Consider the following 12,372-nt stretch of genomic DNA (forward strand, 5'->3'; position numbering starts at 1 on the left):
TGTAGGAAGAGGTAGCTAATATTTTCAGCCTGTGCAGTGCAATCCAGTAGCAGATGGTTAAGGATTTAAGTAATGGAGGTCATTTCTCATCTATTAGATATTTTCTTCTGTTGATGCCCGATTTTCCTACAAGCCTCGAAGTCCAAATCCACTCAGAAAATACATTATGGGGAGGCGTGGAAGCACTGAACAAGGCATTTATAATCCCATTTCTTCAGGCTAAATTCTGCTCTCATTGACATAATCTCACCAACAGAAACTCTACTCGTTTCCCAGGGTAAGAACAAAAGTTGGCCCATAATTTGGGGCTCATTGAGCTTCCAGTGCAAAACAAGGGAGATAGTGTCTCAGTTACCAGAAGGAGTCTCAGTTGCCAGTGCCCTTTTCAAAATTTCAACCTGAACTTTAGGAAAGAGTAGAACCACAGCCTCATCCAAAGCCCACTGGAGCCCATAGAAAGGAGTGAATAATAAGTGCTCCAGCGCAATGCACAGACCCAGGAGGTTCTAAGACTTCAATCAGACTTTTGGGGGATAGTCCAAACTGAGCATTAAGTACAAACTCTGTGAAGTTGGCCAAGCACCAACCAGCTCGCTTTTATTAGTCTCTCTGAAATAGCCATTTTTATTTATACGATAGCCTAGAAGAACATAGTGCTGTACAGAATCCATCCCACCTCCAAAAGCAACTGAAAGACCAAGATACAATCATTTATCTTACTGCTTTATATAGACACAATACATGATGGTGTGGGATGGCCGTGTAACTCACAAGTGGAGAAGCTTTGTAATTTGTCACGTGTATCACCTCTGAATAGGCTCACCTTCATATGCATACCCATATATTTATAAAAGTTTTAGGTGCCTCTGTTTTGGGTGCCTGGCTTGGGACACAACTTAAAGGGCCCTGATTTTCAGAAGGCAGCTGCTCTGTGTGTGTGTATGTATGTAATGATACAGAGACATATTTCAAAACCTTGACATATGAGTCTATAGTTTTAGAGACTTCATTGAGGTTTTGACGTGTGTCTCTATTTTATTACTTTTACATACACACACGACTTTTATTAAAATATAGTTAAAGCAGAGAAAAGGGCAGAGGTTTGAATATTTTAAAAAGTAAAAATACAAACAAAGCAGAATTTTTTTTTAAAATAAACCCTATCTTTGCTCCCTGCCATCCCTCCAAAGCACCCACTAATAATTTGGTAGAATCACGTTGTGCACATCATTGCTATGTATAACTGTGATCTCATAATAGTTCCTCTTGTTTTCCCTCCTTCTCCCCTGACACTTTTTATGATATCTGTGCCTTGAGCCTACCATGAGCTCTAGGCAGGTGGCCACTCTGTGCCTGCCTGGAGCCCCATTGACTTCAGAATGGGGTCTACATGGGTGAGAGATTGACCATTAGATTATAAACACTTTGGGGGTAGGGTTTGTGGGTTTTTACATGTGTTTGCACAGCACTTAGCAAGTGAGATCCTAACTGAGGCCTTTAAGCACAGCTACAATGTAAATAAGGTGGTCAGAACCTTGCAGCCCTGGACATTTTCTTTGGTGTATTTTTTGCAAGCTTTCCCTTAATTTAAGTCATGTACAGCATGGCATGTAATATGATGATAGGTGTTTCTTTTAGCAATACTGATAATCATTAAAAACTGAATTTGTCCCATGGCTATTACATAGCGTGTGAGAGTGAGGGAGATTGTGCATTAAGAACATACTTTAATCATTTCCCCTTTCCCCATGAGTCCCCAAACACTAACTCATTCTCTACTCTGAGAGCAAAAGCCCAAGTGACCCAGATGTAGTGAACACAGATATCAAGGAGGTAGTTTCCTTAGCAACAGGAACCATATGAAAACATTCAGAACATCTTCTGTCCCCTGCTTGCTGTCCCTTGCTGTTGCGGCTATAAGCAGCAGAGGTTAAGGCTCCTCCTTGAATTTTTAAGGCACAATGTGGTATAGTGAAAAGCAGAAATAGCCTTGTTGTTTGCAAACTCATTACCTGCTGCTGCCTCCCATTTGCTGAAATTAAGTTACTTCCATTGTATTGTTACTGAATACTGACAATGCCCGTAAATGAAGCCAAGGGGCAGATCCTGGGCTGGTATAAACAGAAATTCCTGGAGCTATGGTGATTTACACTACCTGAGGATCTGGCCCTTGGGCTATGATCCAAGGCGCTTCCAATCTCGACTAGATCAATAGTGGCGATACAGCTCACTAAGTGATGACGCAGCATTGGAGTGGTGGGAAATTCTTGCAGTACTCACTGTCGAAACACTTCAAAGAAGATCGTGTTTTAAGGAGGAATTGGAAGGAGCAGGAAGTCATTTAGCACATGAGAAGAGAGGCATTTTCAACCATTTGGCAAAGCACAAGGTCGATATGTAAAATAATGTGTACAGTAACTTGAAAGTTTTATGCCATTTTTATCTGTGTACTGCACTTTTAAATGTCCTGGTCCATTGACACAGCAGCCATTTTGTACAGAGTTGCTGCAGTCTACTATGCAGGAAACACATACGCTGACTGCATGTTCCATATTGTTGTTTGACTTTTATTTTAGAATAAGGTTATCAGACTGAACATATTGTGCTTTGCCCTTTGTGCTCATGTAAGGCCATAGAAGAACTGGGCAGAAAAGGATGCCACTGATTTCAATCTGTCAGCATATAACCAGAGGGCCCAGACCTCTCGATAGGTAAATTCACCTGATGGAGCTTATTAAACAAACCAGTTCTGCAGGCTATGAGATGTGAATTATTCTCCGCAGCTGACCTAGCCAGATCAGGTCTGAAGTATTACCAGAAGCTGGTCCAGAGCCAGTTTTTACAGTCAGTTATGACAGTGCAGCAGGTTGAGCATATTTGGGGTGAACTGAGGCAATATGTGGAACATCCCAAAGTTAGCAATGATACCTTGCCTATTGGAATGAGATAGAACATCAGAAAAAGATGAGGCATTCAGGAGGAAAAATTGAGAGCTGCTCAGCAGACCAAGGCAGAGAGACAGAGCAATCCCCAGCCAGCCACACCACAGATAGCATGAAGAAACCAGCTGACAGAGGACAACAACCTTGCAGCTCAAGAGGGTAGATAGGAGAGAACTGAGGTATGCACAGGGTCAGAGTAGCGCAAGCAGATTCAAAGAGGGAGAGAGTGACAGTCAGAACGGCAGGCGGGAAAGATCATTTTAGCAGTTGTGTTTTGTATGGAGAGCAGTGGGTGGAAGGGTGAAATGCCTGGAGATCAGCAAGGAGGACATTTGCAGAGGCATGAGGTGACCAAGGGGAGATGGGAAGAAAGGGCATATTTGGGAGACATTGTGAAGGAGGAAGTGATGGTGGTGAGGGGCCCCTCTGAGAGCCCTCTATTTTCTCTCCCAGACTTCACCCCCAGTTGAGAAGGCTTGGGTGTGGGTCCTTGTGAGGCACATGAGTGCCACTGAAAGCACTGGCCACACAGAAAGCCTTAATCCCACCACAGGGTTTGTCACATTCCTATGTTTTGTCAGGCTGGGGAGCATGGGAGCCACAGCCATGCACTGTGCTGACACTCCCCTACCAGACCAGTTTATATTTTAATCTTTTAGCATCACCAGTGATAATGAATAATGTTCTACATTTAAACATCTAGCCCCAAAGTGCTTCACAAGCCACGATATAAAGAACCTCCAGCAGGTAGTGTTTTCTAGGGTGTAAGATTGCAGCCAGTGAACACTGAACTCAAGAAGCATAGAATTTAGACCATGCTCTTAGGATAAGTAACAGGACATCATCCCAAAACCCTCAACAGCAAGCAGTTTAATCCTGGGTTTATCTGAAGAGATAAAATGAGCCTATCAGGATGTGCGGCGGTGGTACCACACTGTCTAGTTGTATTGAGACTGATGCTCAAACCACTAATCCTCTACTTGAATACAAATGTGTTCTAATAAACTTTATTGAATTAGAGCAGCTATTCATACTAATACACAGATGATACGATGACATATCACTAGATGAGTTCTGGATTACTCTATACCAATGTTTGTTAACGATAACCCACAGAAACCAATTTCCTGGCTATGAGGAGACTAGGAACCACTGAAATGAAAAGGAGGATGCCTTTCATTTATCAGTGATCCCACACACAGGTCATAATCTCTCTGGTTATTTGTGGCTTGAATCTACTGCAGAATATTACATTCTGTAATAATGAACTAAATTTCAACTTTCATATTGTGAACCACATTAAGTGTGGTGAAAATACCCACTTGTCCCCACCACTATCCTGTATATTCATTCCACATGGCAAGCATTCACATGAAAGCTGTAGACACTTGAGTGTGACCAGATATTTAAAGCTAGTGCCCACAAGACTAGCAAATAATCATGCTTTTTTGGTGGCCTCTTTGCAGGGTGTAAGAGGTGTCTTACTGGCCAGCCACGCTGGTAGAAGCAGTGTTCACATTTAGCTGGGGAGAAACTTTGATCTGTTTTCCTGGCTGGAGTTTGCTACTGCTAGTTTTGCGGGTCTGTTTGCGTGGGGGGAATGGGGACACCCTTATAATCTGAAATCGGATCCGATTCTGTGCACTGGGCTCTAGGCAGCTCTTCTGTTCAAATTCTGCCTGCTCTGTGGCTTCCTGTGTCAGACATGCTTTATTATACTCTGCCCCTCATCTTGATACCAGTTATTTACTTGTATCTTTCAAGCTCCAGCCTACAATGAAACCAAACAGTTTGGGTCCCCGGTATAAAGAAGGATAACAGGTATAGGATTTGCTATGCAAATGAGAGGATGTAATGCTATAGTGGGCATGACTATACTATGGTCTGCTGTAAGTCACAGAGCTTCAAGCAGATCAGAATAAGCTGTAAATTATGCAGGTAACCAGAAGTGCTGAGTCTTTTCTTCTGACAAACCTAAATCGTAAGTGCTTATTTATTACACACAACAGCAGGCCTGTCTGTACCTCCAAGAGCTAGATCATCATACTCTTCAATCCCTGAATGGAGGGTGCTCAGCCTCTTGCAGGATTGGACAGTGGAAGCAGGCAAACTTTATACAGACGTGATCCCACGCTTACTGTGCCCTGGTCAATTGTTGTGGCTTCAAACGCTCTGAAGCACTTACCATTTCAACAAAACTGAAGCCCTTCTTTTCAAGGGGTGGGTGGTTATTTTTTATGGATCAGATTTTACTTTTCACTATTATTGTTAGAGTTGATTACATTTTTAGCATGGTCGCCCAATTGTGAGGGGATAGATACTTTGAACCAAATCCTGAAAAAAAGAAAGATAGCCTTTTAAAAGTAGTATCCATTTTATAACCATCATTAAGGGATGGCATGAAGTAATATTTTCTACTTGTTCTGACCTAGGACTCAGAACATCTGGGTTCTATTTTCACCTCTTTCACTAGCTCATTGTATGATTGTAGGGAAATCACAACCTGTCTCTCTGCCTCACTTTACCCTCCTCCAGTGTAGGGATAATAGCAACTGATAGTGGTGTCAAGTGGCTTGACATTTGTACAGCTGTTTCAAATCCTTGGTAAAAAGCTGTAATAGAAGACATTTTTAACATATGGGCCCAAGAACATTTATGAGTTAGCTTTTGGCCTTAGGGATGTTATTACATGTACAAGTCTACTAATAGATTATAATATCCTGATGTGCATGTTTTCATGATTAAAGATAGGTCTATTTTAATGGGGAATTTAAGCATTTTGTAAGCCATTTAATCAGATTGGACAAGAGAACAGCAGTAGTCACACCATAGTTAAAGTTGAAGCTTGCTCTCCACTTGAGATCTGATTTTCAACCCCCCATAGCCTCTCCAAAAAAAGAAACAAATCTTTCTGAAAACCTGCAAGTTGTAATTCCCTCAGGGTAGAGATTTTATGGCAATCTTCGGAAAAGTCGGACAGAATTTTAAAGTTAAAAGTGTTTTGAAAACATGACTGTAGGTCACTATAACAGAGTCCGGTGTCACCTTAAAGACTAACAGATTTATTTGGGCATAAGTTTTTGTGGGTAAAAAACCCCACTTCTTCAGATACAGGAGAGTGCCTGCTTAATGAGCACCCCCTTGTGGCCAGAGGTGGCTATGCAGGCACCCTGCCACAATGAGCCCCCTCAAGAACTCCACATAGTCTCTTTTGTGGCCAACAGCACCCCCTCCCAGGGCTGGTTAAACAGCAGAAATGGATAAAAAAATCCTCAGGGTCCTTAATAACAGAAATGGTTCAAGCAGTCATCCGGGTCTCCCCCAGTAAAGTCTCTCACCATAAAAACCAGAAGTTCATACTCCACCCTAGTTCTTCTGTCACACACACAGAGTTCTTCCTCTATTCTAATCTGCTCCATTCAAAGCCACCAGTCCAGGCTCTTGCTAGCTGGAGCTCCGCCCTGAGTTTCCTTCTCCTTCCAGCCTCAGCCTACAGCTTCCAAACTGTCTTCCCCACAGGAACCTTTCTTAATTCTTGCAGTTTCCTGAACTTTATAGGGAATTAATTGATCCAGCTCAGAAGTGCCTCTTTAGTAATCAGGATTGGCTAGCCCCAGGCTCTCCAGCCCTTGAGGGGCAAGCCACCCTGATACACTTTTTGCAAATACATTCTACTGCTAATAGCTTGGCCGAGAAACACCAACTTTGTTTGGTTTTGTTGACGTTGTGGAGAAGTTCCCTTTGGGAGGAGAAGGGAAAGGGTTAAAATGCACATTGAATTGTTTTTAAGTGTATACAGAGAGCATCATTTATAAAAATTAACTAACCTTATTCTGACTCCAGCTTCTTGGCTGAATCAGAGGCTGGATGCATGGATTGGAGGACAGGAGACCAAGAGGATATGTGGAAGGGCAGGAGTCCAGTAAGGTGTATGGAAACGGAAGTAAGGGGCAAGGGAGTACATGGATTAGGGGTGATGGACTGGGGGAGGCACCTTGAAGGATGGCATGGAGCCTTACTTCCTGGTCTCAGAATGAGAAAGCTTTAGGGGACAAGAGAAGGAGATTTCAGGAGGTGGGGGCAGGACACTAGTGGGTCATGGAATGGGGAACAGAAGGGGATTGCTGGAGCATAGAGAAGTGGTGGGTAGTTGAGGCACAGAATGGGGCAGGTTGAGAGAGGGCATAGAAGGGAGTGCTGCAATCTACTCAGCCATGGAAGGGGACAGGGAAAGACAGAGTGCTTACCTTTATACATATGGATCTTTTCACCTCTATACCTTCCATAATCCCCTCCTTGTCCTGCTAACATCTGGAGGAGGGGAGCCCTGCTTTGGTGGGAATCATGAGAGCTGCTGGGAGCAGCAGAGTTCCTCTTTTCCAGACAGCACATCCCTCCCCAATTAAAACTTCCAGCACTCATGAAAAACAGGGAAATTCATAAACCCAAAACTTCATTAAGGAATAATTAAAGTGGAAAATGTGTATCAATGGAGACCACCTAATGACCAGAAAGTGTCTTATAATTTCCACAGAATAATTCTTCTACTTCAAAAACATGAAAATCTGGAAGTGAACATTGAAGGGATGCAGCCACTTCTCTCATGCTATATAATTTTCCTTCCTTTATTCTCATTATATCTTCCCACTTGATCCTTTATAATTTACATACGAGCCAGCATGACAAAATGGAGAATAACTGGCTAGGTGGTAATACTTCTGAAAAAGGTCTGGGGGTTATAGTGGATCACAAATTGAATTTGAGTCAACAATGTGGCGCAGCTGTGAAAAAGGCTAGTATCATTTTGGGGTGTATTACTAGGCTTGTTGTATGTAAGACATGGGAGGCAATTGTCCTGCTCTACTCAGGACAGGTGAGAACTCAGCTGGAGGACTGCAAACAGTTCTGGGTGCCACTCTTTAGGAAAAATGTGGACAAATTTGGAATAATTCAAAGGAAAGCAACAAAAATGATAAAATGTTTAATAAAATCTGAACTATGAGTAAAGGTTAAAAAATGGACACATTCAATCTTGAGAAAAGAAGATCGGGGGTTGTGGGGGGACACACCTGATAACAGTTTTCAGATACGTTAAGGGCTGTTATAAAAAGGATGGCTATCAATTGTTCTCCATGTCCACGGAAGGTAGGGCAAGAAGTAATGGGCTTAGTCTGCAGCAAGAGAGATTTAGGTTAGACATTAGGGAAAACTTTCTAACTGTAAGGGAATTTAAGCTCTGGAATAAGCTTCCAAGAGCCGTTGTGGAATCCCCATCGTTAGAGGTTTTTAAGAACAGGTTAGACAAACATCTGACAGGGATGGTCTAGGTTTACTAGGTCCTGCCTCACCACAGAGGGTTGGACTTGCTAGCTTCTCATGATCCCTTCCAGCCCTAGATTTCTATGATTCTATAAGAACATATTATACATCTGAAGAAATAAACAAGACTAACATGTTGTAAAATCCCATTTTAACTAAAACAAAACTGGTACATAAATTAATTGGTAAACATTATGGGTCAGATTTTCAAAAGTTCTCAGTGTTGGCTCAACTCTTCTCAGATTAAAGTCAATTGTAAAGCTCCCATTGACTTAAGTGGGAGCAGAGTTAAACCTCACCCTAAGTGCCAGTTAGCACAGTCCTCTATACTCCCATAAATATTAAACCCTACAGGCCAGCTCCTCAACTGAGGTAAATCAGCATAGCTCCATTGACTTGTATATATCCAAAGCACATTAAGGAGACAACATTAAGGCCAGGTGGGGAGAGATTTACTTGCCTGGAGTAAGTGGAGGGAAGGAGGGATAAATGGCATGAGTGAAGTGGATGCATCCTTTTGGTGTTTGTTTAGAGACTGATCCAGCAAAGAACTTAAGCATGTGTTTAACTTTAAGCCCATGAGCAGTCCTATTAAAGTCAATGGCATGACTCTTCAACTTAAAGTGAAGCATATTCCGAAGTGCTTTGTTGGATTGGAGCATTAGACATTTTCATACTTTTGATTTTCACTGAAGTATGAGAATTATTCAGTGGAAATTAAAAGACACTTTCTGGTGGCTCCACTGACACACACTTCCCACTTGAACTATTTCCCAATGTTGTGTTTTGTTTACAAATGACTATTAAATCCACACTCTACTTACAGTAGTTGAGACAGTCTTGTAACCAACCTATTACTAAACCCAGCAATATTTAAGCACTTTTAATGGACACTTATGGGTAACACTCAGGTGCATGGAAGTCAATGGGTGTTTTGCCATCGACTCCAGTGATGCCAGGATTTCACTCTAGATGTCTAAGACTAAAGAGATCCCAGTAAAATACGTTTTTACCTTTGTGTTTACTATAATATCATCTGTGCTGTAGACCTTTAGTTTAATGCACAGTGAAGTGCAGGGTCAATCTACTTAGCAGTCAATATAATGATCCACAGTGTAGCAGCAAGGTGCACTGAGTTTGCCTCCACTAACAGTTTGGAGGGTAAAGTGTGAGGTGGTGTTGTTGAGAGTGGCTCATATCCCTTGATTAATAGCTTTCAGCACTCGCAGCTGCATAGCAGAGAATGCTAGCTGCATGTAAAGAAGATTCACGAGCTACAGGGCACAATTCAAATTGCTCTGAGTGAGAGGTGATGTGGAGCTGTACTGCCCCAGTGGGAGCACCAGAAACATTGTGTGGGGTACCCCTGGGAGCTTTCCAGTGCACAGGGGCAGCCTGACCATGACCACCATGCTCCCCTTTCTACTGGTTGAGGTGGCCCTACCTCCTCCCCGCTCCTCAACACCCTACTTGGGGAGTCTGGCAACCAAAGGGGCATTAGCAGTACGCCATCCTTGAACTCATTTGTACCTGGCCTCTGGCCAGGAGTTCAGGGGAGGGAAAGTCCTTTGTGTCTCACCCTCCTGCCTGCCCAATTTTGAAGGATCTAAGCGCAATCTGGCCTTTAGTATATTTATCTACCAATTGACTGGCAGATATAAGAAAAAAATGACAGAATGTTGACATCATTCACTCGGCATTTTTAAATGGAACATCCCAACAACACACAACATACTGTTGAAAAGGAGGTTACATCAGGGCTTCTAACAGTAAGTCTGCAAGGCAAAGTTTAATACTGAGCCGCACAGATTCTCTCCATGGTCCTGAAACTTGGCCTATAGAGTCACATAGAGAAAGAGCAATTCCTCTTTGACCAATTAAAAAAGTTTACAAGGAAACAGAGACTTTTACCAGATTTGAGGGAGTAGGGGCTCTGGGGCCTTCCTGTTGCCTTTCCCATTCCCTTGTTCCTTTCCTCTCCTGGGCCACATGTTGAAACAACCATCCTTCCACTGGAAGAGCATTGGCTTTGGTTTCCCTCCACAGCCCATTGACGCAATTCTTGGGTCAGCCAGAGGAGGTTGTTCAAGAATGGACTTGCACCCCCAAATCATGCCGAGCATTGAGTGTGCTGCCTTCCAGAACAGGCGAGGGAATGAGTTTGGTCCCAAATTCAGATCACCAGCATGGGTATCCAACATGCTGCATCCTCTGGACTATTGAGGATGACCCTGCCACTTGATCAGTCTCAAATGATTTTTATTTGGGGTTAATTTCCTATTAAACTGAAATGTGCAGCGTGACCATTTTGTACAAGGATTCAGATTATTTGGTGAAGCAATGCAGTTGCATAATGTGCTGAGGCACCATAGTGAGGAGCATGGTGTAAACTCTAGTGTGAATTTAAACGATCATTAGGGCAGGAAAGAAAGCTCTGAAGGCTGAAGGTAGCAAAGTCCTGTCAATGCCACCTGCCTGGCAAAGTGACTGCCACCAAATAATAGAGCTCCTCTAAAAGTCACACTCCCTTCTTGCAGGACAGGTGGGATTCTGCAGTGGGACTGTAGGGAATATGATCGGGAGATATTTGTATGGCCGTTCCATAAGTTTCCCCAGCAGCTGGACTCAGGGCACAGCGACAGAAGCCAAATGAGCACAGAATAGCCACATTTCTCAGAAATTCCATTTTTAAACAGGATCTAAATTTATATTTAAACAAAACACCATAATGAATGTATGTAGTTGTGCTGCAATAATCTATCATGTAAAAAATACTAATCTGCCATTCCAGAATCAGTACACACTCTAACAACACACATTTCCCTGATAGACCTCAATGGCTCAGAAGCAGCTGCAATCTTTAATTGGCAACTGATTCTCTTAACAGGTCCCCCACCCCCAACTTTATTTGTATTAATCCTACCCTAGGGATTTACACAGCAGACCAGACTCGAGTGGCATCAACTTTCATTATCTGCAAAAAACAATTTTTAGACCACTGTTAACCACCCCACAATGCCCACTCTGCTCCCCAAAATTCACAAGCAGAACCAGCATTCAGATAATGTTAAGGTATAAAGATCACAAAGCACAGCAGTTTTAGATACTAGTTTTTCAGCCACAGAGACTTGGGTTTTTTCCCGGTAAATGTCACCATGAGCCAATGAGTATGCCAGGCCTCCTGGATAAATAGGCATGATGTTGAGAGTCAAGAGACCTGGATTCTAAACCTAACTCTGACCCTGACCAGGTGAATGATGTTAGACAAGGCGCTTAACCTGTCTGTGCCTCAGTTTCCCCATGTAAAATGAAGTTTCCTTACCTAATGTGCTTTGATATTCTCAGATAAAAGCACTGTGTAGGGGCAAGGTATTATTTATGTCCCTACAAGTTGTTCACCCACAGTTAAAAAAGAATGGAAAGCATTTGGTAGAATAACCAATCTCCAGGACGAAATCTCCAGGAATAGCAAAGCTCTTGTAGCATAGGACTGAGCTTTAGTAGCAAATGTGGGCACGGAAGTTTGTGCTTTGTTTGTAGTAAGTCTGCCTTTAGCTACTGCTCTCTCAGTCTTCCCTCTTTAACGTTCACCTTAGGCCGCACCCATTCAAAATGATAAAGCACATAAAAACTCAGGCAAGCAAGCTCCAGTAACCCACAATATCCATGAAACTGCAATACTGAAAGTCTCTTAACTTGCTGCTCTGACACCATTACCTTGCCTGATGTACCTGAGAAGTGCAGCAAATCACTTTGTATAAATCCCTGCACTGATCTCAGAGTCTTTCAGCATACCTAGACACAAAAATATCAAGTTAAGAAGAGAGTGGCAGTGAATAAATGATGAGCTTTCAGCCAAATCCTGAAATTTCCTTGAGTTTGTCTCATGGTGCCAAAACCAGCTTTTTGTCTATAAGTGCTTGTCATAACACTTCATTATTCCATACGTTGTTTTCAATCACTATCAATCTACATATTTTGGATAATACTCTCTCCAAATGGGAGTTCTATAGTCTATTCTAATATGAAGACCTTTTTTAGTGGTGATAAACCTTACAATCTGCATTACTAAAATATTATTACCTTAAGCTTTTCATTTCAGCCCATAAAT

General features: G+C 42.4%; 1 protein-coding gene across 5 annotated transcripts in view; it reads right to left on the minus strand.

Moving 5' to 3' along the window:
* Nucleotides 1–12,372, minus strand: part of KCNMB2 (potassium calcium-activated channel subfamily M regulatory beta subunit 2) — a 229,007-nt gene that overhangs the window by 66,497 nt on the left and 150,138 nt on the right. The window lies entirely within an intron of this gene.

Source organism: Chelonia mydas, chromosome 9 (genome assembly GCF_015237465.2).
Source record: "Chelonia mydas isolate rCheMyd1 chromosome 9, rCheMyd1.pri.v2, whole genome shotgun sequence".
NCBI lineage: Eukaryota > Metazoa > Chordata > Testudines > Cheloniidae > Chelonia > Chelonia mydas.